At 43.8% G+C, this 25,034-nt stretch overlaps 1 long non-coding RNA gene across 1 annotated transcript; it reads left to right on the top strand.

Moving 5' to 3' along the window:
- The first annotated feature begins 3,855 nt into the window (after positions 1-3,855).
- Positions 3,856-17,997, top strand: LOC115473425. The gene is made up of 3 exons (XR_003942659.1): positions 3,856-3,966; positions 6,314-6,378; positions 17,435-17,997. It is a non-coding gene; the product is annotated as an uncharacterized LOC115473425 (long non-coding RNA).
- The last annotated feature ends 7,037 nt before the right edge of the window (positions 17,998-25,034 follow it).

The raw sequence follows: 25,034 nt of genomic DNA, 5'->3' as shown, positions 1-25,034 counted from the left end.
TGGAAAAGTGTGGATAACTCTTCTAATGAAAGGAGGAAGGAGAGAGAAGAGAGGAAGAGAGAGAGTGAAGGAAGAGGTAGAAAGAGGAAGCGTGTCTGAAGGGAGGGTGATGAAGTGAAAGGGGGGGGGAAGGGAAAGATGGACAGGAGTGGAAAGGGAAAAGAGTTTATAGAGGGAGGGATGGAAAGCTGATGTGAAGGATCTGGAAGCACTGGAAAAGGATTGAGAGAAGGGACAGACAAAAGGGGCCTTTCTGTGAAGTGGTGAGAGAGATGGAGTGGAAAGCAAGGTAAGGGGTAAGAGAGAGAGAAAAAAAGGGCTGGATACCAGGAAGGACTGAAGTAGTTAGGAATAGTGGGGGAAATCATTTGGAAGAAGGTAGGTGAAGGCTGGGGAAGGGGTAAGAGTGGACTATGGAAAGCTCATAGGTAAGTGAGAGGTAAAAAGAGGGAGACAGGATTGGATGGTGAGAGAAGGGGAGAAAGAAAATGAGAATGAAGATGCAGGGAAGAAAAAAAATGGAGAAACAGTTGTAAGAAAATGATCAAATATCAGAGACCAGGGACGTAGCCAGACACCCAATTTTGGGTGGGCCTGGGCCCAAGATGGGTGGGCAGAAGAACCTCGCCCCGTCCCACAGGTGATTTGGTCTCTCCTCTTGCCTGCATGCCATACGGTCTCTCAAACATCCCCCCTCTCCCGTATACCTTTTAAATAGCAGATTTTCACCAGCAGTGAGCAGAAACTAATACACACTGCTCATGTTGGCCCCACACCCTTCCCTCTGATGCAGCTTCCTGTTTCCGCCTAGGCAGAAATGCATCAGAGGGCTATGGGGCCGGTGCGAGCAGTATGTATGTCACTGCTCACTGCAGGCGAAGATCTGCTACTTACAAGGTATGCAGGAGGGACACTTGTTGGGAGTTTTCGGCTGGTGGGGCTTGGGGATCCCTGCCAGCCACATCATAGGTATGCTGCTACTGGGTGGGCCTGAACCCAAAGTGGGTGAGCCCACCCTTGGCTACGCCACTGTCAGAGACAGAAATAGAATTAAAGGGAAGATAGGAAAAGAGAGAAGAATTAAAAGCCAGACCCTTGAAAAGAAAACAATGTAGATGAAGAGTAACACAAAGAAAATACCAAAGAGAGACTGGGGCTAACCCAATTAGAAAAATAAAAAGCCCAGATAACAAAGGCAGACAAAAAAACAACTGTATTTTCAATGTTTATGGATTGAATTATGTCAGGTTTGGGACATGTGCATCACTTCTATTTTTGTAGTTTATAAAGTAGAGGAGGAAATGTGTTTTTGTTTCTTTTTTTCCCATATGATATGGCTCATAATCTTGCTTCCTGGGGTTTGCATTTCAATTTTTCTCAGCATGTTTCTGTTTTAGTTTGTGGTCCCCTCTTCTGTATTAGGTGAAGTTCTGTCCAAGTTCACCATGTGTGACCAAGGTAAAAGATTCTGCTTGTATGGATCTTTAGCAATACAGCTTGTTCTGTTTTCCAGAAGGAGACATATATTCATGTTCTAGTACCTGTTGTAATATTATGAAGGAATTTTTTTTAGTAGGGTGCTTAAAACAAAGTTGAAAATGTACCTATTTATGCTTATTTTGTAAGCACTTAAACTTGTGGCAGAATGACAGGATGACTAACTAAAGGGTAATCCTTGAAACAGCATTTGCAAAACATGACTCGTCAGAGAGAGGTTCACTAGCTGGTCTACAAGAGAGAGGTTCACTAGCTGGTCTACACTGAAGAAAAACACAGATGAGTACAAAATAATTAATATTTAAAACTTTCATAATTTTAAGTATAAATGAATGTGGACTAAAATTAACAGTTAATTAGATGGCTTGTGACGAAGGAGGTGTGTAAGGCTGAATGGTATTGAAAGACAATAATTTTCAATTTTGCTTATTTTATTGTCTGAGAGGACATCATGCTCAACTGACAGCTTAAACAAAATAAAACCTCAACTGCCCAGGAAAGGCTCATAAATTAAAAACACATCCCCCAAAAGGGGTAATCTCTGGTTTCAGCTTAAAATGGAAAAAATGGGGTTGTAGAAAATAACTCCACAACAAATGGGAGAAAAAGCCACTACTCCAAAAAACAAAAAATGGTATCTATACCAATAAACAGCCTGTAGCAAGATGTGCCCTCGGTCCAAAAAGGTACTTCAAGTTCAAAAGGCAAAACAGTTGTGATGAGGAGTGGCCTAGTGGTTAGGCTGATGGACTTTGGTCCTGGGGAACTGAGAAACTGAGTTCAATTCCCACTTCAGGCACAGGCAGCTCCTTGTGACTCTGGGCAAGTCACTTAACCCTCCATTGCCCCATGTAAGCCGCATTGAGCCTACCAAGAGTGGGAAAGCGTGGGGTACAAATATAACCAAAAAAAAAAAACTGTGTACAGCAATCAAAAACAACACATCCAGTGTAGAAATATGCAAAAGATACAAGGTCAGAGTAATTAATTATGCAGTGGGAACACTCAATTATTTACACCAGCTGTGAGCAAGTAAATATAGTGCCCTGTTTACTAAGGTGCACTTTTTTAGTGCATTCTAAAATTAGCACACGCTAAACGCTAGAGTCGCCCATATGTTTCTATGGATGACTTAGTGTTTAGTGCATGCTAATCATTAGCTTATGATAAAAACACTAGCGCGCCCTTAGCACAGCTTAGTAAACAGGGCCCATAGTATTGACTCCTGAGGGTACAGGTGGTGCTGGAGAAGATGTATTGTGGGGATGGGTGGGGATAGAATGGATCTTAGAGGGTATATGTGGGGATGGGTTAGACCTGAATTGATCATTGTTGGAAGCATGATACTGGGCTAGACAGAGCATTGGTTTGACCCAGTATGGCTAATCTTATGTTTTTAATACTGCTTTAAGCTTAGGGAATGCCATTTTTATGCGAATAGCAGTTGGTAGTGAGTTACAAAATGAGGGAGCTCAGGAGAAAAAGGCACAATGGCAATGTATAAGGCAAGTAGCAAGTGACAAGAGTTGAACAGTTGTATTTACTACTACTACTACTACTATTAAACATTTCTATAGCGCTACTAGACTTACGCAGCACTGTACAAATTAACATGAAAAAGACAGTCCCTGCTCAACAGAGCTTACAATCTAAATTGGACAGACGAACAGACAGCTAGGGGTGGGGAAATTGCAGCGGTAGGGGTGATAAGTGAGGGTGTTGAGTGAGAGGGTCATGGTTAGGAGTCGAAAGCAGTAGCAAAGAGGTGGGCTTTAAGCCTAGACTTGAAGACAGAAAGAGACTGAGCCTGACGTACTGGCTCAGGGATTCTATTCCAGGCATAGGGAGCAGCGAGATAGAAGGAACAGAGCCGGGAGTTAGCAGTAGGGGAGAAGGAGGACGACAGGAGACATTTACCCAGCGAACAGAGTTCACGGGGAGGAGTGTAGGGAGAGATGAGAGCTTGAAGGTACTGAGGAGCTGCGGAGTGGATGCACTTGTAGGTCAAAAGGAGAAGTTTGAACCGTATGCGGAAGCGGATAGGGAGCCAGCGAAGCGACTCGAGGAGAGGGCCAACGCGAGCACAGCGACTCTGGCAGAATACAAGATGCGCAGCAGAGCCCTGGACAGACTGAAGAGGAGATAGATGGCCGAGTGGGAGACCAGCGAGAAGCAAATTGCAGCAGTCCAGGCGAGAGGTGACAAGGGTGTGGGCAAGGGCCCTGGTAGCGCCCTCGGAGAGGAAAGGGCAAATCTTGTTAACACTATAGAGAAAGAAACGACAGGCCCCGGCAATCCGCTGAACATGAGCAGAGAAGGAGAGAGCAGAGCCAAAGATGACTCCAAGGCTGCGCGCAGACGGGACAGGGAGGATGAGAGTGCCATCCACCGAAACAGAGAACTGGGAAGAGGAGAGGCAGGTCCAGGGGGAAAGAGGAGAAGCTCGGCTCTGGTCATGCCCAGCCTCAGGTATTTAGTAGTCTTCTAAGCTGGGAATATGTAACACCAGCATAGATTGGGTTACAGAAATCTAGATGGGATGTTATCGAGGCATATAGTAGTGTGGCATAAACAGAATCATGCACCTAATCTCGGATGGAGCAAATAAGTCGTAATGCATTGAAGCCCCATGGTTCAATTCAGCCCTAGGCAGAACTAGAGGAAAACGTGGGTAAAGACTGCTGTCCTTCCCCTATCATCAAGCTAGGATTCATGGAGGTTGGTCTGAAAGGGAAAGTGGAGAGAGTGGGTCAATGAATGGATTAAAGATTGAATGAGAGAGCGAGCATGAGAGGTGATTGGGGAGGGGGTTAAATTGGGAGTGCGTGAGTGAGTGAAGGTATTGGAGGAGGTGTAGGGTATATGAGTGAATGAGAAAAGGGATTAGCTTCTACGGGAGAGATGTAAGAGTGGATCTTATCTCCCTTTTGATCCTGAATTCTCCCCTCTGACTTTCCCATTTTCTCTTCCCCTCCTCCTTCTCTGATTCTCCTTTATCCTCCCTTCACCCCTCACCTCATGTTGTCTACTGTTTCTGCTCCCCAGTTGTTCCTTTCCTCCAGTCCCTCTGATGCTGATTCTTTTTCCTCCCCATTTCCAATTCCCTTCAACATCTTCTTTCTCTGACTTTCCCTCTTCCTTCATAGCACCAACTATAAATTACTCTGTCCCCCCCAAAGAACAAAATCAATTATTCAGCATGCAATACCTTCTGGAAAATGATTTTTATTTTTATAAATGTAAATACAATTTTACATTATTTGCCACAGAATCTACCCTTCAGCTGCCACAGATTACTGGTTTGGTCATGATATTATTCAACACAAAAGAAGAGAATCTTTAGCATTTCTACTTGTTAACTTCAACACTGAGTCAGTAACTACATGGTTAATGTGTGTTCTGGCTGATTTCTTCATTCTTTCTGTTCCTTTGTAATTTTCTTTAGATAAATTTAAATCATGTCACTTTTTAGACCTTCATGCATTGAAAATGTTGCATTTGTTCTCTTCCCTTATAATGTTCTGCATTTGTTTTTCTACATCCGACACCCTACTTTGCCTGAAAATATATCCTTTGCGATCATTACATTATGTGAAGCAATAAAAAGATAATTACAAAAAAATCATGTTCCTGGGATTCAATCTGAGCAACATATTTAGCTTAGAATTGTGTTAAGCAAAAAATCTCCTTTAAAGCAAAAAAGTGTAGAAACTAAGCCTGTATGAATTTCGCCTATGGTCACTGCCGTCCAGTGCTGGTCATTTCTTCTAACACTTCTCTGAGTAAGGTAGATGCAAACACTCTCTTTGAACTTCATACTTGATTAGCTTTCAATTTCTTCTGATCTTTGGGACTGGATATATCCTTTCAGTACACGTGACTAAGAGGGCTTCTGGCCAAACCTTTCTTCTCCTTCCTCACATCTTGTGTCACGTAATGGGGAGGGTAAGCCCTTGGGCAGCAGATGGGTTTACGCTGCCTAACCAACCCAGAGTCTAGTTAGGTCCCGACTGGCAGCAGGCAAGTCACACCCAGGTAGAGACAAGGCTAGACAAGTCTAAAGACACACACATTTGAGGCTGGCATAGAGGCTGGCACAAAAATATAAAAAAACAATTTTTAGGATGGGAGGGGGTTGGTGACCACTGGGGGAGTAAGGGAAGGTCATCCCCGATTCCCTCTGGTGGTCATCTGGTCAGTTTGGGCACCTTTTTGAGACTTGGTCGTGAAAAAAATGGACCAAGTAAAGTCGACCAAATGCTCGTCAGGGACGCCCTTCTTTTTTCCATTATTGGCCAAGGACGCCCATCTTTTAATCATGCCCCAGTCCCACCTTTGCTACGCCTCCAACACCCCCCCGTGAAGTTTAGTCTTCCCCGCGAGGGACTGCAGTTGAGGGCGCCCAAAATCGTCTTTTGATTATGCCGATTTGGGAGACCCTGAGAGAAGGACGCCCATCTCCTGATTTGTGTCAGAAGATGGGCACCCTTCTCTTTCGAAAATGTCCCTGCTAGTCTACATGTACATTTACACCAGCTCTTGAGCCGGTGTTAGAGCTATGCCTTCAATCTAGATGTGATTTCTGCAGATTTGTGTTAGTATTTATAAAAAGTCTTAGAAGCTGAAGATTTAACAATGTTTGTATATCTTATTGTTGTTGTATCTCACATATTGAATGGACAGCATGTTTTTGAAGAGAACGAGGCTATGGCTAGCAAGTTTAGTGTTCTGGATAATGTTTCTTGTTTGTATTTACATCCATGATAATGATGTCACTTTAAAGAGCTTTAAACAGTGAAGTTCCGTTTCTGATCAGGAGAATTATTGGCGTGAGGGAGCCAGTAAGCACCATCTTTGAAGTCTGGAGCCGGCTTTAAATGAGTAAGTTTTGTATATCATCTATAGTATTATCTATATATATTGATAGCACTGATACATTTTATCTAACATCTTTATAGGTCTACTTGATTGATTTTTGCACTTAGTCCCCTGAGGAAGCTTATTTATATGTGAAACGGAGGGCCCCATTGGTGAAAGAATGAAGAGCTAAGTGCTTTAATTTTGTATCTAAATAGCATACGATAAAGATATATTGCAAGAAGATTGAGTGCACAATATATAATACAAAATTTTAAAAATCACACAAAAAAATTGATAATAAGAAATTCTGTAAGGAGGGTTTTTTAGACCAATGATATGATTGGAGTCCAAAATATGCTGGCATAAAGATTTTCTAGCTTGCTGCTATGCTGGGACATTTGAGGTCTTTTTTCCTCCTTTTGTAATTTTACGGATGAGAGATACTACAATAATATATAGAATATAAGATGTACAAACATTGTTAAATCTTCAGCTTCAAAGACTGTTTACACATTTTTATCTTTTGCTGAAGTGTTTTGTCTAGATACTGTTTGAGTATTTATAAAAACACATAGATACCTGTGTATCTTTATAAAACAGGCAAAAAAATAGGCGCCATCCTTTTAATCTAGATGCCCTGTTATAAAATTACTCTCTTTGTATAGCTGATACAACTATTCCAACTTCTACAGAAGCCAATGGCACTGGGATAATTCCACCCAGCTACATGTATAGCTGCTACTACTACTATTAAAACACTTTACAGATATAGCAAAGAGCTAATGAGAACATATGGAGATTGAGGTAAGATGAAAACATGGATCCTGTGGTCAGTGTTTCCTCTCTCAGATGGTAGGTTGCACTGCAGTATAGTCTGTAATAGGAACATTAGATTGTAAGCTCTTAATTAGATTGTAAGCTCTGTTGAACAGGGACTGTCTCTTCATGTTCAAGTGTACTGTGCTGCGTACATCTAGTAGCGCTATAGAAATGATAAGTAGTAGTAGTTAGGAGAAAATAGAGCAAAACAGATGCAGTTATTACCATTCCTGTAGAGAAACAGCATCACAAGAGGCAGATAAAATGCTATGAACCAATCAGTATTGAGTGTAGAGGTTACTGTAGGGTTACCATATGGCTCCAGAAAAAGGAGGGCGGATTGAGTCAGCCGGGTTTTACTTCCATTGCTTTCAATGGAAGTAATTGAGCCAGCCGGGTTTTACTTTCATTGCTTGAAAGCAATGAAAGTAAAACCCGGCTGGCTCAATCCATCTTCCTTTTTCTGGAGCCATATGGTAACCCTAGGTCACTGTAAGTGAGAAGGGATGTCACTCTCCAGTACTTTATATAAGAAAAGCAGCCAAAGAGATAAGCAGGAGCCTGAGCAACCCTCACCAGCAATCACACAGCCCCCCCCCCCCCCCCCCCCCCCACCATCAACACAAGCACCCAAGCACCACCATACTGGGAAAAACCAAAGATCCATCAAGCCCAGCATCCTGTTACCAACAGTGGCCAATCCAGGTCACAAATACCTGGCAAGATCCCAAAAATGTACAAAACACTTTATGCTGCTTATCCAAGAAATAGTGGATTTTTCCAAGTCCATTTAATAACAGCCTATGGACCTTTCCTTTAGCAAGCCGTCTAAACCTTTTTTAAACTCCACTAAGCTAACCGCCTTTACCACATTCTCTAGCAACGAATTCCAGAGTTTAATTACACATTGAGTGAAGAAAACTTTTCTCCAATTCATTTTAAATTTACTACAGTGTAGCTTCATCGCATGCCCCCTAGTCCTAGTATTTTTGGAAAGCGTGAACAGACGCTTCACATCTACCTGTTCAACTCCACTCATTATTTTATAGACCTCTATCAAATCTCCCCTCAGCCACCGTTTCTCCAAGCTGAAGAGCCCTAGCCACTTTAGCCTTTCCTCATAGGGAAGTCGTCCCATCCCCCTTATCATTTTCGTCACCCTTCTCTGCACCTTTTCTAATTCCACTATATGTTTTTTGAGATGCGGCGACCAAATGCAAACATCAAAACAAAACAGCTATAGCAGTATCAACAAAACAACCCCCCCCCCCCCCCCCCCCCCCAGACAGCAAGGTCCAGAAATAGCTGGTGATACACTCATATACCAGCTCAGCTCACAACCCCCAGGAATCCCAAGAGGCCTTCAAAGCAAAGATTTCTTCCTCCAGCTCCTAGATCTGAGTATATTCAGAATGCCATGCAGTCCATATATAGTGTATCAAGCTTGTCTTTCTCAAGTCAGCACATAAAATGTTTTTAGATTTTGCCAGGGATTTACAAATAGTAATTAGTTAAAACCCACATTTCCATCCATTATATTAAACACAGAGAAATAGATATACATGTTCACACAAAAACAGGCACATGTGAATGTACATATAGAAAGACACACACAGAGATGCAGTGGGATCTGTGATGTATGCTTGTCCCTTCTCTACTCTGCCAACAGTTTCCTGCAATTAAAACTGTAACACCAAAGCAACTGGGGGATTTCCCTTTGATCTCTGCACATCTGAAGACATAAAACAAGATGTGATGCTGGGACATGATCAGAATAAAATCCAGCTCTTGAAAAGCTAGATAGATTTCTCTGGTTAGGAAACATGAAATCACTTTACTCTGAGAGTGATTTATTGATTGTAAGTAGAATGGAGGGCTGGTGAAACACAACTGTGGTAGACCACTTTGTCACCTCTTCTGTTTATTCTGTTGGGAAACAAAGAAAATATCCATGAAAGGGCGGGGAGGGAGTAAAAGACACATCTTTCTATCTACTAACTCTTAGGGCCAGCCTAAAGGTGTCTGACACTCACTGTGTGCTCCCACCAGGCCCTCCCCCATGTCCAGCATCTCCCCTCCCCAAGATGTCCAGCATCTCTCTGTTTACCTACCTTTTCCTCCTAGGTGTCCAGCATCTCCCCTTCCCCATCTCATCTCCTCAACAAGGATTTCAGCATCTCTCTGCTTCCCTCTCCCTCCCCTTCCCCAAAGTGCTCAGCATCTCCTTTCCCTACATTTCCTCTCCCCCCCCCATGTGTTCAGCATCTCCCCTTTCCTACCTTCCCCCACGAACAAGGTGTCTAGCATCTCCTCTTCCCTTTTTTCTCTCCCTGAGCTGTTCAGCGGCTTCCCTTTCTCTACCCCCTTCATGATGTTACTGAGGCCACTGTCATCTTGTTTAAAGAACCCTCGTAGTGGGCATGGGGTCTTGAGCAGAAAGTTCAGAAGGGGTGGGACCTGCAGGCTTTGTGCCAGAAGAATGGGTCTTCTTTAGATAAACTGTCAGCTGCCTTGGTGCCCCCCCCCCCCCCCCCAAAAAATGCCACCCTAGGTAGAAACCTAGTCCACCTAGATGTCAGGATTGCCCTTCTCACTGTGGGGCCCTTTTACAGATCAACGGTAAGCCCAACGTGAGCTTACTGCTCGCTCTTCTGGGACTACATATGAGTTTATCTTGTTGGGCAGACTGGATGAACCGTGCAGGTCTTTTTCTGCCGTCATCTACTATGTTACTACACGTTACTATGTTACCTCCGGCCCAATGTGGCCACCGGCAGTAGTCCCGCCCTGAGTGTGCACCATTTTCTGGGGAAAAAGAAAACCCACAGAAATGGTTTGATTATGATAACTCTGCAGTAACCAGGCATTGCCGTACGCTGCCCGGTTACCACCAGGTTAGCACGGGAGCCCTTAGCGCCAGCTCAATAGGTGGCGGTAAGGGCTCCTTGCCACATGGCCGTGCAGTAAGAGTCCTCTTACTGCATGGCCATGTGTGCTGAGTGCTTTTTTACCCATTGTGGTAAAAAGGGCCCTGGCACGTGGGAGAAAACAGCCCCCGCTGCTAGCTCAGGGCCCTTTTCCTGCAGCTTGGTAAAAGAAGTAAAAGAACCCCTGTATGTGGCCTCAGAAAATAATTAAGCCTCTTCAGCCTCTGATGGCAATATATATATATATATATAGAGAGAGAGAGATTTATAAATGCCATCCCCTACTATGGAAGAAAATATGTGACGATGTCATTCTCAAACTGTATAGGAGGAAGGGATTTTGTTCCTTGTCCCCCATTTTGTGAAGTAGTTGGAGTCTACTCACTACAGATCCCAAGACACTCAATGAACCAGAAAAAGAGGGGAGGTCTCTATGGGATCAATATTCAAAGCGATTTAACCAAGCTGGAAATCCACCTGCCTGGTTAAATAGCTTGTCCCTGCCTATCTGCTGATATTTAGTGGCACTTAGCCAGACAGTACCACTGAATATTAATTCCAACGGCTTCTGCCCTGTTCTGGTCAGGGCAGTCTGTAGGCAACGCTTGGTCAGAGACGGTACTTAAAGATTAACAGTATATGCAGAGCCCAATCACCTTGCATGACCGAGATAAGCAGGTTGAGGCAGTGAGGGGCACAAGAGAGACTGGGGAAGGATGGAGAAAGGCAAGAGAGAGACAGACTGAGTGAAGGCTGGAGAAGGGCACAAGAGAGATGGACTGCTTTGTGGGGGGAGTATGAGTGACACAGACTGAGTGAAGGATATGGGGAGTATGAGAGAGAGACGGACAGACTGATGGGTCGATGCTCAAAACCTAACACCGGTGCTAGAGGTGATTAGCGCCAGACTAGCACCGGTGTTAGTGAGCAAAGAATGCTAAGAGGGCTCTATTGCAGGAGACAAAGTGCACACCAAAGATTACCACAAAGAATATGCAAACATAGCCAAATGGATGTTAATGAGGTCATTTCCTATTCCCTCCCAAAGCTCAGAGAATAGCTCACAAAACAAAGTTGCCCTTTCTGCTGAAAACCTAACGCCAGCTCAGAGTACACATTGGGATGTTTGAAGAGAAGATTTCCTACTATTATTTTCTTTAAAAGCTGCCAGTTTTTATTTAATTTGAAAGCAGAAGGAAGCCCATGCAAGCCTCTAAACAGTGGTAGTGAGAGGCTAATATATGCAAGTCAGAGCAAACCCAAACATGAAAGCACTGATAAATGCCTGTTTCCTGTGCTTAAATATAAGCTTTTCAGGAACTTTTTTTTTTAAGAAAAACTTATATTTAAAGGCACAGAATGGTGGCCATGTGTGCTGTGCTTCCAGGCTTGCCTGGCATATGTGTACAAAACAGTGGCGTTCCTAGGGGGGCGGACACCCGGGGCGGCACCCCGCCCCCCGGGTGCAGTGCCCCGCCCCCGATGCAGCACGGACCCTCCCCCCGGCGAAAGACCCCTCCCCCCACGAAAGAGCCCCCCCCTGGGTGCATGCCGCTGGGGGGGGTGCCGCAGCGCGCGCCTGCTGCGAGTTTACTAACTTTGCTCGTTCGCTGCAGCTCCCTCTGCCCTGGAACAGGAAGTAACCTGTTCCGGGGCAGAGGGAGCTGCAGCGAACGAGAGAAGTTAGCGAACTCTCACAGCAGGCGCGCGCCGCGGCACCCCCCAGCGGCGTGCACCCGGGGTGCACCGCCCCCACCGCCCCCCCCCCCCCTTTGGTACGCCACTGGTACAAAAGCTGTGCTTATCACAGAACTCTTGTGTGCATGCACCAGGCATGTTCCCCCCCCCCCCTTTACTTTCAGTCAAACGCCATTCATACAGAGATGCCAAGGGTGGCCCATCCCAATGTTGGAGATTTACCACCACAATGGTGGAGATTGAAGGCCAAATGAGTAAGATTTTTCTTGCGGGTGTCAGCCATGTCTAAAACTAGTTCTGGCAGATGCACATTCCAAAAACTGACATATTCCAATCAATAAATAGAAAATAAAATTCTTTTTTTCTAACTTTGGTCATTTTATTTTTCTTATTATGTTGGTCCTAGGCTTTGGTTTCTGCTTCTCTTAACTGTCTTTGGCATGTGAACTGGAGTCGGGGGCCCAATGCATGCGATGTGGTATGTTTGCATATATCATTTGCATCTTTTTACAGTTGAGCATTGGGGCACTATTTTTCTGTGCTACTTCCGTGGTATTGATTGGTCATTGTTCGGGATAGCGCCAAGTTCTGAGCATTGGCCCATAAGTGAAAGCTGTGGAAAGCGGTATGAGAGACAGACAGACAGACAGACTGGGTGAAGGCTGTGGGGCCACTGGGGGGGGGGGGGGGGGTATGAGAGAGAGACAGACTGGGTGAAGGCTGGGGGGGTATGAGAAGGGACAGATAGACTTGGTGTAGGCTGTGGAAAGAGAAACTGATGGGGACTCAGTCTAAGCTGTAGGTTGTGGCTGAACTGGAGATTGTGTGTACCACTGCAGGCTGCCAAGAGCTGTGGCAGCTTCTCTGGGCGTTTGGTCAGTACACGGACAGAACTGCAGAGTGGTGGAAGAAGTTGAATGGGCTATCAGCAGAGTCTGTTGGAGAAAGCACTGGGCCCAGACGGCTTACGGAGTGAATTTTAGAAGCTTCTGAAGGAGGAGACTCCTGAGGCAGGCCTGTGGCCGAAACACAGTAAGTACTATGTCATCTGTGAAATAAAACTGTTCTTTTACCACTATAGTCCCGTTTCCCTGGAGTCATTGATCCACTTCCCACTTCCTATCTGATAGGTGAAACAGAGGCAATTGCCTGTTTGCTTCACCTATCTAGAGAATGCTGTCACACAACTAACAAACAGCATGCTTTGGGAAGGGAGACTATTGACTTCTGCAATTGATTAGCAGAGGCACCTTAATGAACTGATTTATTAAAGTTTCTTGCCCACAGGCGCAAAATAGGAAAAAAAAATCTTAGTAAGTTAATTTCTAAGAGAGCTACTGCTCATGTGGAGGGGATTCCACCCCCCTCCTCCAAGCTTCACTGGGGACAATGTTGGAAGGGTGGGAAAGGAGAAGTGAAAAAGGTCTTAGACATTGGCTCCTAAGTTTTTGGGCTGGCTCCTAGATGTAATGAAAATTTGTCGAGGCCTGCCCTATGGGGTCAATGTTCAATGCAATTTAACCAGCCAGAAACGGTTAACTGGTGATTTTCAGCAGCACTTAACTGGTAACCCATAGCCGGTTAACTGCTGAATATCATACTTAACTGGCTGTGCGTTACCCAGCTCCTGAAACCCAGAAATTCAATCCTGGTGCCCAGACATGGCCCAGCATTGAATTCCAATGTTTAATACCAGTAGCAGTCAGTAGAATGCTGATTGCTGCCGGTTGAATATTGGGCCCTTTGTTTTTATGCTTCACCCACACTGCCCAGACTCTGCCTTGTGGCTAGAGGGTGCCTATCCAGCTGATTTTTGAAAGTGATCGCCGCCCATCTTCTGACACAAATTGGGAGATGGGCGGCAATCTCCTGAATCCGCCCAAATCGGCATAATCGAAAGCCAATTTTGGGCGGCTTCAACTGCGTTCCGTCGCAGGGCTGGTGAAAGTTGAAAGGGGGTGTGTCAATTTGGTAGCGAAGGCGGGACGGGGCGTGCGTTGAGATGGCCAGCTTCGCCCGATAATGGAAAAATGAAAAACGGCCATCAGGAGAATTTGTTCCGTTTTATTTGGACCTTTTTTTTTAGTTCCAAGTCCCAAAAAAGTGCCCCAACTGACCAGATGACCACCGGAGGGAAGCGGGGATCACCTCCCCTTACTCCCCCAGTGGTCACCACATCCCTCCCACACACACACACACACACACACAAAAACAGACATTTTTTGCCAGCCTGTATGTCAGCCTCAAATGTCATACCAGCAATATGCAGGTCCCTGGAGCAGTTTGTAGTGGGTGCAGTGCACTTGAGGCAGGTGGACCCAGGCCCATCCCCCCCACCTGTTACGTGCTGGTAAATGGAAGCCCCCCCCCCCCAAAACCCACTGTACCCACAAGTAGGTGCCCCCCTTCACCCCTTAGGGCTATGGTAATACTGTAGAGTTGTGGGCAGTGGGTTTTGGGGTGGATTTGGGGGGGGCTCAGCACACAAGGAAAGGGTGCTATGCACCTGGAAGCTAATTTTGTTTTTTGTATTAATTTTTTAAGTACCCCCTAGGGTGCCCGTTTGGTGTCCTGGCATGTCAAGGGGGCAGTGCACTAGAAATGCTGGCTCCTCCCATGCCCAAATGCCTTACATTTCGCTGGATTTGAGATGGCCAGCTCCGGTTTCCATTATGGCTGAAATTCGGAGTTGGCCATCTCATCTAACCCCAGCGAGCGATTTGGCCGGCGTCGAGCGTATTTTGAAAATACGCTTGGCTCCGCCCCTTCACGGAGCTGTCCCCGAAGATGGCCGCCCATCGATTTGGCCGGCGCTGTTCGATTATGCCCCTCCATGTGACTCCGATTCTATAAAGCAAAGTGAGTGCCTACTTTCTTTTATAGAAAGTGGCATAATCAGGCATATACATACATATATGTTTTGCTAGAGTATTTTGCCAGCTATATAACTGCTATAAATGCTCATGCCAAGTTACATAGTAACATAGTAGATGACGGCAGAAAAAGACCTGCACGGTCCATCCAGTCTGCCCAACAATTTAAACTCATATGTGTTACTTTATGTGTATACCTGACCTTGATTTGTATCTGCCATTTTCAGGGCATGGACCGTAGAAGTCTGCCCAGCACTAGCCCTGCCTCCCAACCACTAGCCCCGCATCCCCCCACCGGCTCCGCCACTCAATCTCCGCTAAGCTTTTGAGGATCCATTCCTTCTGAACAGGATTGTTGCCGGACATATGCGCATAATTTATTTATAGTACTCTTATAAGTTATGGGCCTATGTTTGTGCCCTACCCAAGCACCTTCCAGGCTCTGCCAATAAGCTATTATTAATATATGTGTGTATATACAGAATAGCGCTTTGGTGAATTTTTGGCACTTACACATTTGGGTGCCAGTATTTTAGTTTAAATACTAGTGTCTTCATTATAGAATTAACCAGAAAAGGTTTGCCAGACTATACAAATGTTCTCTTACGTTTGCAATGAACATTACTTCCTCTGTAGGTTTACAGGTTTCTCAGTGTGGATTCTTCCTGCTGCTAAGAACAATTTTCTCAGTGTTCTTCAATGCAAGGCCTGGGAGCCAAAGGTGGCCCCTGGAGAGCTCTTTGTTGGCCCCCATTGTCATTCTGTCTTTTTTCCCACTATTGTCTGCATTATCCAAGCTTAGATCAGAAAAGGGGGAGTGGATAGGAGGAAAAGCTATACGCTTGAAGGACAAGGCATTTCTCAATAGAAGAAGAGAATGCATTTGGAAACACCCATCTGCTTGACGATACCCCAAATAAAAACGTCTGAAGGGGGGCTGAAATGATGAATGTCATTGCCACATTCTGGTCAGCAGTGTCGTGGCCCCGCATGGGAAGATATTAGGCGGCTCTCCTTCAGCTCATTTGAATCCCAAGTGGCCCCCAACCTAATAAGTAGTGAAGACTACTAATTTTCTGATTACCCTAGTAGTTCTAAGAACTATTCTGGTTCATCTAGGACAGGATTTCTACTTTTGCCAGCAGCCTCCATACCAGTGGTGTAGCCAGATGGCTGATTTTGGGTGGGCTTGAGTCTGTTGTGGATAGGCATGAAATTTTCTATCTGCCCCTGCCCTCTCCCCTCCCCCTTCCCACACACACATATTCAAAATATAAAAACCTGAGTGACAGGGATCCCCAAGCCCTACCAACTGATGTCCTCCTCCCAGTCAAGCTGGGCAGCTGGCAGCAGTGTCCCCGAGCAGCGGCCCCACCCCTGACTAGCTCCCCATGCATGCTTGATTTTCACACATGGGTGAAAACTGAGTGCATGCAGAATAGGGGGAAACTGGCAATGGCCATTAGGGTACACTGCCACCCGCTGTCCAGCTTGGCTGGGAAGAAGTCTCCAGTTGGTAGGGCTTGGGAATCCTCTCCAGCCACAGTAATTTATTTCCAATTTTGGGTGGGCCCCTTCCAACCTGGGCCTACCCATGGCTATGCCATTGTTCCATATAGGATCCTCAGTTATACCTGCTATATTTACACCTGTGACTAGATGGACAAGTTCTGATCCCACAAGTCTAGCCAGACCCCATATTCAGGGACTGTCACTTCCTTTTTTTGCCTTTTCCAGGACATTATCTTTTGATTATTGTTGTCTTGGTCCAACTAAAGCTATCTTAGCCTTTTGAGACTCTAGCTTTCTCCAGGACTAATATTGCTGCTAGCAGTTGATATTTACAGTATTTTTACGCATATAGGGCTGGATTCAGTACATGGCGCCAATGCTCAGCTCTATTTTATAAAGGCTGCTCTGGGTTGAACACCCTTTATAGAATTGCATCAAGTAGGGACTCTCACACCCAGCTTTTGAAACCTGGAGTAAGTCCTGGTGCACAACTTCAACATGAATCCCTCAAATTCTAAAACACTGCTCATAATTTATTGAAACACCCCTGACCACTCAGGCCCCTCTCATGGCCCCTCTCCCTTTTGGGGATGTGCAGAAGATTTTGATGTGGATAGTTATAGAATCACATACAGCCAGATCTACACGCAATTCCAAATTAGTGCCAATTAACGCCAATGATTGTTAGCAATTATTGATTGTTAACATCTTGTTTACAAGTTTATTTGTGAGTGGATCTCAGGATCATGTACAAATTTGGGGACCATTTATAGAATCCTTAGGATAATGCATGCATTATATATGTTTTTACAAACTGCACCTACCCCCTGCATGCTATATGCATGAGCACGCTAAAGCAATGTATTTTTACTAGGACATGCTAATTGCAAAACTAGCATGCTTGTTTATAAGGCCTTTTCTTTCTCTTTGTAGTTTGTTTAGTTTTTTTGTAGGTTTCATGCGCTAATAATGCCTAAAAAGAAAAACCCTTTAAAACAGATGCATTAATTTTGCAATTAGCATAAACTGGTATAGAATGTGTTATATGCATGGGGTTGGTATACGAGTTTATTTTTATACAGACCTGCAATTTGTGTGCATTATACATGTGGGTGTGTTAGAGGCATAAAAATATAGTACACCAACACTGATAATTTTTTACAACTATTTTGTCCTTAAAAGTTGCCTGCTTCCAATGCACATCAATAGAGGATTAAAACATTTCCCTTTTTTTTTCTCCCTCAAAAGTCTGCCCTGTTGGGAAGCGGTACCTCAGAAGGCAAAGGAAGTGCTCATTGAACTTAAAAAATCCATGCTCCTGCTGACTTACAATAAAGACCCAGGACAAAATCAGACAGGGCCATTCTTCATGCACCTTCCATATGTCGAACAGCCACTGGGGGTAAGGTGAATGAGACTTGAGTCATTATGCACAGACATTTCTATGGCCAGAAACAATCAATAAGTCAGAAAATGTACTGTAAAGGATTTCTGAACCTGTTCTTTTTATACCAGTTTGTTCTGTTGATTTGGTAAATAGATGTTTAGAGGCTTGAATGTTTGCATTACAGAGATTTTAAGAACAACTTTGACAAGGAAGCTGATTTGTGTCTGTAATTCTTCCTTTTACTGCTTCAGGGAGAAAAACAATCTCATTAGCACTTCATACATACCGACGAGCAATGGAAAAAGCTAGAACAATCTGTTAAGGGTTAATAGAACTTGAGTAGCTCCTTTGGGAAACCTGTTAGAACTTGTTAAAATATATATCGCTTAATGTTATGCCTGTATAATATGTCTAATGAACAGCTAATTAAGGGAAATGTGTTAATTGGGATAAACTGTGCTTCAATAGCCTCCAGTGCTGTTTATGACAAGAATAGAAATGGTTTCCACCTCTGCATTGTTCACTGAATTTAATTTCTATGATTAGACTAACTGGGGTCCTCAAACTGAATCCCCAATTTTTTTAACTAACAGAAGTGAATTCCATCTGACAAAGTCATGAAAGGAGTGACTTGAATACAGCTATTAGACCCCATGACATCTTCATGGCCTTCAAAACTTGAGGTGAAATTAGAAAGAAATAATTTGGATTTTAATTCTCAGGACAATGATAATATTTATAATACTTTAATGAAAATCTATAAAACTCTTCTTTTTTTAACAAGTTTGATCTTTTTAGTGTTGATTGCACATAAACACGGTGTAACTATCTTTTTCCTCTTATTCATTCTCTGATTTCACAATGTGCTGATTGAGTGGATTTGCTGTGCCTTTTGGGCTCCCAGATTGCCGGTCCTGGTCCTGACCCAACAAACAGTCCTAAAACTCTGTAAAGAAATCCATCCTGGTGTTAACCAAGCAACCAAGAGTTACAGGTCATAATACTTAAACAAAACCCTGTCAAACTCTTATCCTTTTTCTACAAGTTTAACCTCTTTAATGTTGATAGTACATGAACACACTTTAACTAGCCTATTCCTCCTGGTCATTCTCTGATGTCACAGTTTGTTGCCTATGGCATGACAAATCACCACCACAAAAATTACTATGTTGTGAAATTTCTTCAGAAGAGAGTACAGTGCGTCACATCTTTTTATGATAAAACTGGAGATGATTTAGGATTGCAATCATAAATGAATAATTGTTCTCTCAAGAAAAGTAACATACCTGATGATGGCAACAGAAAAAAAGCAGTTGACTATCTAGTTTGTCAGTTATCTTTGTCCATGTTGTTAAAGATATCCCAGCTGCTCAGGGTTGTAACTAAAGGTAAATGATAGGGACGGAGCCCAAGGGCATAAGAATGTTTGAAGTATAAGTGTAGGCCAGTGGCAGATGAAAAGCCAAGAAGAGAACTGTTCTCTTTCTATAATCCAAGTTGGGAGGAAGGACAGGAGATTAGAGTAGATGTAGAGAGGAGCAAGGATCAGGATGGGGGCAGGGGACACAAATATGTTTTCTTGCCCTGGGAATTAAAATGCCTAGTTATGGCTCTGCAGCTACCAGTAACAAGAGTGTGACCACTTGTAAGACAAGTTTTCTGCTTCTTGTGTTCCCTTTTGATTAGATGAACATTAAAGATCCCCTCTATAGTTCATGCAGCACCGCTCCGTTCCCATATTTACAAGGTTTTGTAATAATATAAATAATGTTGATACCAATTTTAGCACTGTCAAAAGTAGTAAAAACTACGCTCGACCACCTACATTTCCGAAAAGTCCTAAAAACAAACCTGTTCAGAAAGGCATACCCCACCGACCCAACATAAAAACCTGGATACCTGTGACATAACGAAACCAAAGACCGAAATGGACATATCCTAACTCTTCCTCTTCCTCTCTAAGTTCCCCCAATGTATTTTTGAACAAGGTCTTTATTAACAAAAGCACGATTGACCCGACACGTGACGTGTTTCGGCCGTGAGGCCTGCGTCAGGGGTCTAGTATTATCTGAAGAAAAAATGCCTTGTAGGTCAGGTGAAAAACCAGCACTAAAACTGCTAAAAGAGGTATCTCTGTCGCAGCAGCTGCACAGCTTCAGTGAAAGCGCTGCCCGGTGTCTCTAGCCTTCTCTTCGCTCGTTCGTTCGAAGAGAAGGCTAGAGACGCCGGGCAGCGCTTTCACTGAAGCTGTGCAGCTGCTGCGACGGAGATACCTCTTTTAGCAGTTTTAGTGCTGGTTTTTCACCTGACCTACAAGGCATTTTTTCTTCAGATAATACTAGACCCCTGACGCAGGCCTCACGGCCGAAACACGTCACGTGTCGGGTCAATCGTGCTTTTGTTAATAAAGACCTTGTTCAGGAAGACACTCATTGTGAGAGGACTTTTATTGGATCCACTGTTTGTTTTACCTACCGTTGGTTTTCCTGTGGAGAGCTCACCTTCTGTGGGTGTTTCCCCCAATGTATTTACCATACATGAACTTTATTCTAACGTAATATCACCTTGTATTTGTTCATACTGGAACTGGCAAACGCCATTACGGTACTATGTAAGCCACATTGAGCCTGCATACAGGTGGGAAAATGTGGGATACAAATGTAACAAATAAAAATAAATAAAATAGTGTTGCCTGAACATTTAGTCTTTTAGGTTCCCTTGCCCTTTCCAATTGCCTTGTCAGTTGCCACCACCAACTGATTGCACCAATCGAGCTGTTTCTGGGAAGCTGTAGCCTATTACAAACGTGACAGCATCACTAAGAGGACAATTCTATAATGGGGTGCCTAGAATTGGGCACCACAATTCCCTCTAAGCTGAGTGGGAGTCCTCCAACTCCATTACTGCCAGTAGGGGGCGGTGCTTCAATATTGTATATTCAATCACTAGGGACAGGCAGGTTCTATGGAGTCCTGCAGAGCTTGCCTGTCCCTCACTTCTGAAAATGTGATAGTGAACTAGCACCCCCACCCCCCCCCCCCCCATTGGTAGGACTGTAGGTAGAGGACTCCCACTCAGCTTACAGGTTAATAGTGTTGGGAGCCTATTCTATAAAGAAAGCTAGGTGCTTACTTTCCCTTATACAATATTAGCATAACTGAGATGCTTCTGGCCATTTAAATGACTTGCTTGGGCTATCCAGAGATATTCAGCAGCACAACTGGTTAGTGCCATTGAATACTGCCGCTAACCAGCTCAGTAATCACATAAAGTTAGAACAGTATACAAGCTGTCCTAAGTGTATGCAGTGAAATTAACCGAGCACAGGTCTTAATTTCGGCCTGCACCTGGGTAAGTTCGGGTAACTGCTGAGACTCAGATATTCAATGCCGGGAGCCATGCTCAGATGCTGCTTACCACAATGGGATGAATATCAGGTGGATAATGTACAGTGTTCTGTAAGTTACATGTATAAGTTTGTGCCCCACCCATAAGCCATCCAGACTCCGCCTATGTGAATGTCCACCTGAAAATTATGAGCTATTGAAGATATGTACGTAGTTACAAAATAGTATATAGCTGAAACTGTTGCATTTATATGCATATGTGTACAAATATGTACATATATGTTGATATAAAAAAACTACAGACTGCCCAGAACACTGCAGCGAGACTGATCTTTGGTATATCAAAATTCGAATCTGCCAAGCCCATTCATAAAAAACTGCATTGGCTCCCCATTAAGGAACACATTGCCTTTAAGGTTTGCACCTTGATCCACAGAATAATTTATGGAGAAGTTCCTGGTTACATGCTAGATCTTATTGACCTTCCACCCAGAAACAGTTCTAGTTCCGCCCAATCATACTTAACACTACATTACCCAGATTGCAACGGCCTTAAATATAAGTCCGCCTATGCATCCCCTTCATAGGAACTCAATTATGGAATGCTCTACCCAGAAACTTAAAATCAACCCAGAATTATTTGAACTTCAGGAAACTATTAAAGACCACCCTGTTTAAAAGAGCTTACCTCAATGATGTAACCTAATGTTACTCTTCTTTGATTCAACAAATTCCATGGACTATACCACCTTCATATACTTTTATCTTTTTGTCCTATTTGATTCCTTACGTTTACTATTTTCTTTTACACTGTTTAATTGTAATTACTGAACTGTAGCTTGCACTATGGTCTTGAGCCTACAACTAGTGGGAAAATATGGGGTATAAATGTGTTAAATAAATAAATATTCTAGTAATCTACATACATATTTCACACATACATTTTAGCACCTTCTTTATAGAATTACCCCTAAATGCCCTAATGATCTGATGCAATGATTAACTAAGTGAGTTATGGCAAGATGTTCTTGTGAGCTGCAGGGACAACCCTAGCCCTGGTAGCTGTGTAATATATAAAATGAATGTAGATAGCTTCTCCACTGGGCATGACCAAAGTAGGAGATATGGAAATGTAATGTTATCAGACCAGAGAATAAAAGCCCAGTTTTAGAGGGAAAGTTGTTTTTTGCCTCATTTCTGCTGTCCTAAGAAAGGAAATGACTTAACTCTGAGCTCTAGACCTTAAAGGATTCAGTCCTGATTGCCAAACTGGTTGGGGTCAAAAATAAAAAGAGGATCATTCCTTTTTCTGAGGCAGGGAGGTCCAGAGAGAAAAAGTTCCAAGAGCTGGGAGAAGAAAAATGTTTCTTCATCCAAAGCAGAGAGACCTGGAAGGAATAACTGCTAGGATTTGAGAATAGTATTTCTAGTTCTGAAAATCCTGCTTGAGTAGGATCAGCACTCAAAGGTTGGAATGTCTGGACTACCCAGTACAGCGTCCTGGCGGTCAAGGGTCCTGCAGGATTGAAGAAGCAAGATGATTGAGAACCTTATGGGTAATAATCCTATAGTTAGTCCCCTGGTACTTATCCTTATGCCTGATATCTAACGGTACAGTGTAGTGAAGGGGGAGACTATACTCTGGGACCTGCGGTGAGGAGATATCTTGCTTCAAGGACTTACATAGGTAGGTTGAGATTCTCTCCCTTTCTTTCTCAGTCTTGTCAGAACACCTCTCTCACCTACATGAGATCCACTCCAGACCAGATGTTGGCTGTTTATATAAAAATACATGGCCCCATATTTACCTAGGTAGCAGAAGCTACTAATCAGATTAGAATCACTGACCAGGGTCATACCTGGATTTTTGGTGGCATTGTCCAGATAATGCAGCAGGAGATCCCTGGAAACTACTCCAATGCTATCCAGCAGTCTGGGGTAGAGCCTGGATGAAGCCAGAATCTCTCTGAAGACCAGCAATATTCAGTGCCAGTATCCGGGCATAAAGGCTAAAATCTGGCAAGAGATCTCTTTATGTTTTGATCAATTTTATTCTTATCAGGTTTTCAGAAGAAAATTTAAGACTTTGTTATTTCAAAAATATGTTTTGGGTTAATAGTTATGATTTTATATTGTATTTTTGTTATATTGTATTTTTCTGTAATTCCCAGGAATGTGTGTCCTGGTATTTCTTCTATATGTGAACTGCTTAGAACTATATAGTAGTAGCAGTATATAGGTACCATTTTTATGTTATGTTATGTTGCCTGGGTAGCTATCTAGATAACAGCAGTGAACCTTGAGGTCATCTTTGACTCTTCTCTCTCTCCTTCTCTGCTCATATCCAGCAGATTGCCAAGACTGTCGTTTCTTTCTTTACAACATCCGTAAAATCCGCCCCTTTCTTTCCGAGCACTCTACCAAAACCCTCATCCACACCCTTGTCACCTCTCGTTTAGACTACTACAATCTGCTTCTTGCTGGCCTCCCACTTAGTCACCTCTCCCCTCTCCAATCGGTTCAAAACTCTGCTGCCCGTCTTTTCTTCCGCCAGGGTCGCTTTACTCATACTACCCCTCTCCTCAAGTCGCTTCACTGGCTCCCTATCCGTTTTCGCATCCTATTCAAACTTCTTCTACTAACCTATAAATGTACTCACTCTGCTGCTCCCCAGTATCTCTCCACACTCATCCTTCCCTACACTCCTTCCCGTGCACTCCGCTCCATGGATAAATCCTTCTTATCTGTTCCCTTCTCCACTACTGCCAACTCCAGACTTCGCTGCACCCTATGCCTGGAATAAACTTCCTGAGCCCCTACGTCTTGCCCCATCCTTGGCCACCTTTAAATCTAGACTGAAAGCCCACCTCTTTAACATTGCTTTTGACTCGTAACCACTTGTAACCACTCACCTCCACCTACCCTCCTCTCCTCCTTCCTGTACACATTAATTGATTTGATTTGCTTACTTTATTTTTTGTCTATTAGATTGTAAGCTCTTTGAGCAGGGACTATCTTTCTTCTATGTTTGTGCAGCGCTGCATACACCTTGTAGCACTATAGAAATGCTAAATAGTAGTAGTAGTAATGAATATCACTGATATTTGGATAATGCTGGTGCCACCTCAAAACCTGAATATTCAGCATCTAAATCCAGATATCAGATGGCTTAAATATTTGGCTGTATTTTTAACTGCCATGGCCAGTGTTTAAAAGGAACAACAGCCATAGAGTTTAAATATTGACCCAAGAGTATTTACTGAGTGATTAAAATCAGGATAAAATAGCTATTAACTTCAAAGACCAAAATGTTCAAGAGGGCTTAAAATTTTTTCTTACTTCTTTATCCACTTCTGCTCTCCTTCCAGTTTCTAGTTCAGGATCCTTCAAGTACTTATCCTATATAATAAAAAGCACCTCCAACGTTCTGAAGCTGGCTGCGTGGACAAAAACCTTGAAGCGTTTGTGCTCCTGTATCCATCTCCTGATATGATGACATCTCCCACTCCTGGAAGCGTCACCAACGACTGTGCTCAATCACAGCACAGCAGCGCGTATTAAAAAAAAACCTCCAACAGCACAATAAATTCTTCACATGAACAAAGAAGAAGGGCATCAGCACTTTCGGAAACACCAGATTAACCCCCATACCCACAACAACCCACACCCTCCACCCCCTTCCCCACACCCACGGGATAAAATCCAACGCCCATCCAAAGTGAACAAAAGACCACATCAACCGGCTACAGCCCCCCTCACCCACCCTACTCCCCAAAACGCAACCGCCTATCTCCCTCTCTAATAGAACCTCACAAACTCTAAACACCGCCCTCCAACTCCTCCCTCCCTCTCTTCTACGACGTCGGAACACCGCCCTCCACCTCCTCTCCGACTGACTACCTCCCGACTCCCCGTTAAGAAAGCACATTATCTCCAGCCTCCCGTCAGCAAACGCCTCTGCACCTACAGACCCCCACACTTTAACCCATCAGTTCAAAAGTCGTCCTACATCTTGGTTGGTGTCCTGGCATGTCAGGGGGACCAGTGCACTACAAATGCTGGCTCCTTCCATGCCCAAATGGCTTGCATTAGGACGTTTTTGACATGGACATCT

The sequence above is a fragment of the Microcaecilia unicolor genome, chromosome 6, assembly GCF_901765095.1.
Source record: "Microcaecilia unicolor chromosome 6, aMicUni1.1, whole genome shotgun sequence".
Classification (NCBI taxonomy): Eukaryota; Metazoa; Chordata; class Amphibia; order Gymnophiona; family Siphonopidae; genus Microcaecilia; species Microcaecilia unicolor.
The sequence above is the reverse complement of the archived record's forward strand: the minus strand, read 5'-3'. Positions and strand labels throughout refer to the sequence as shown.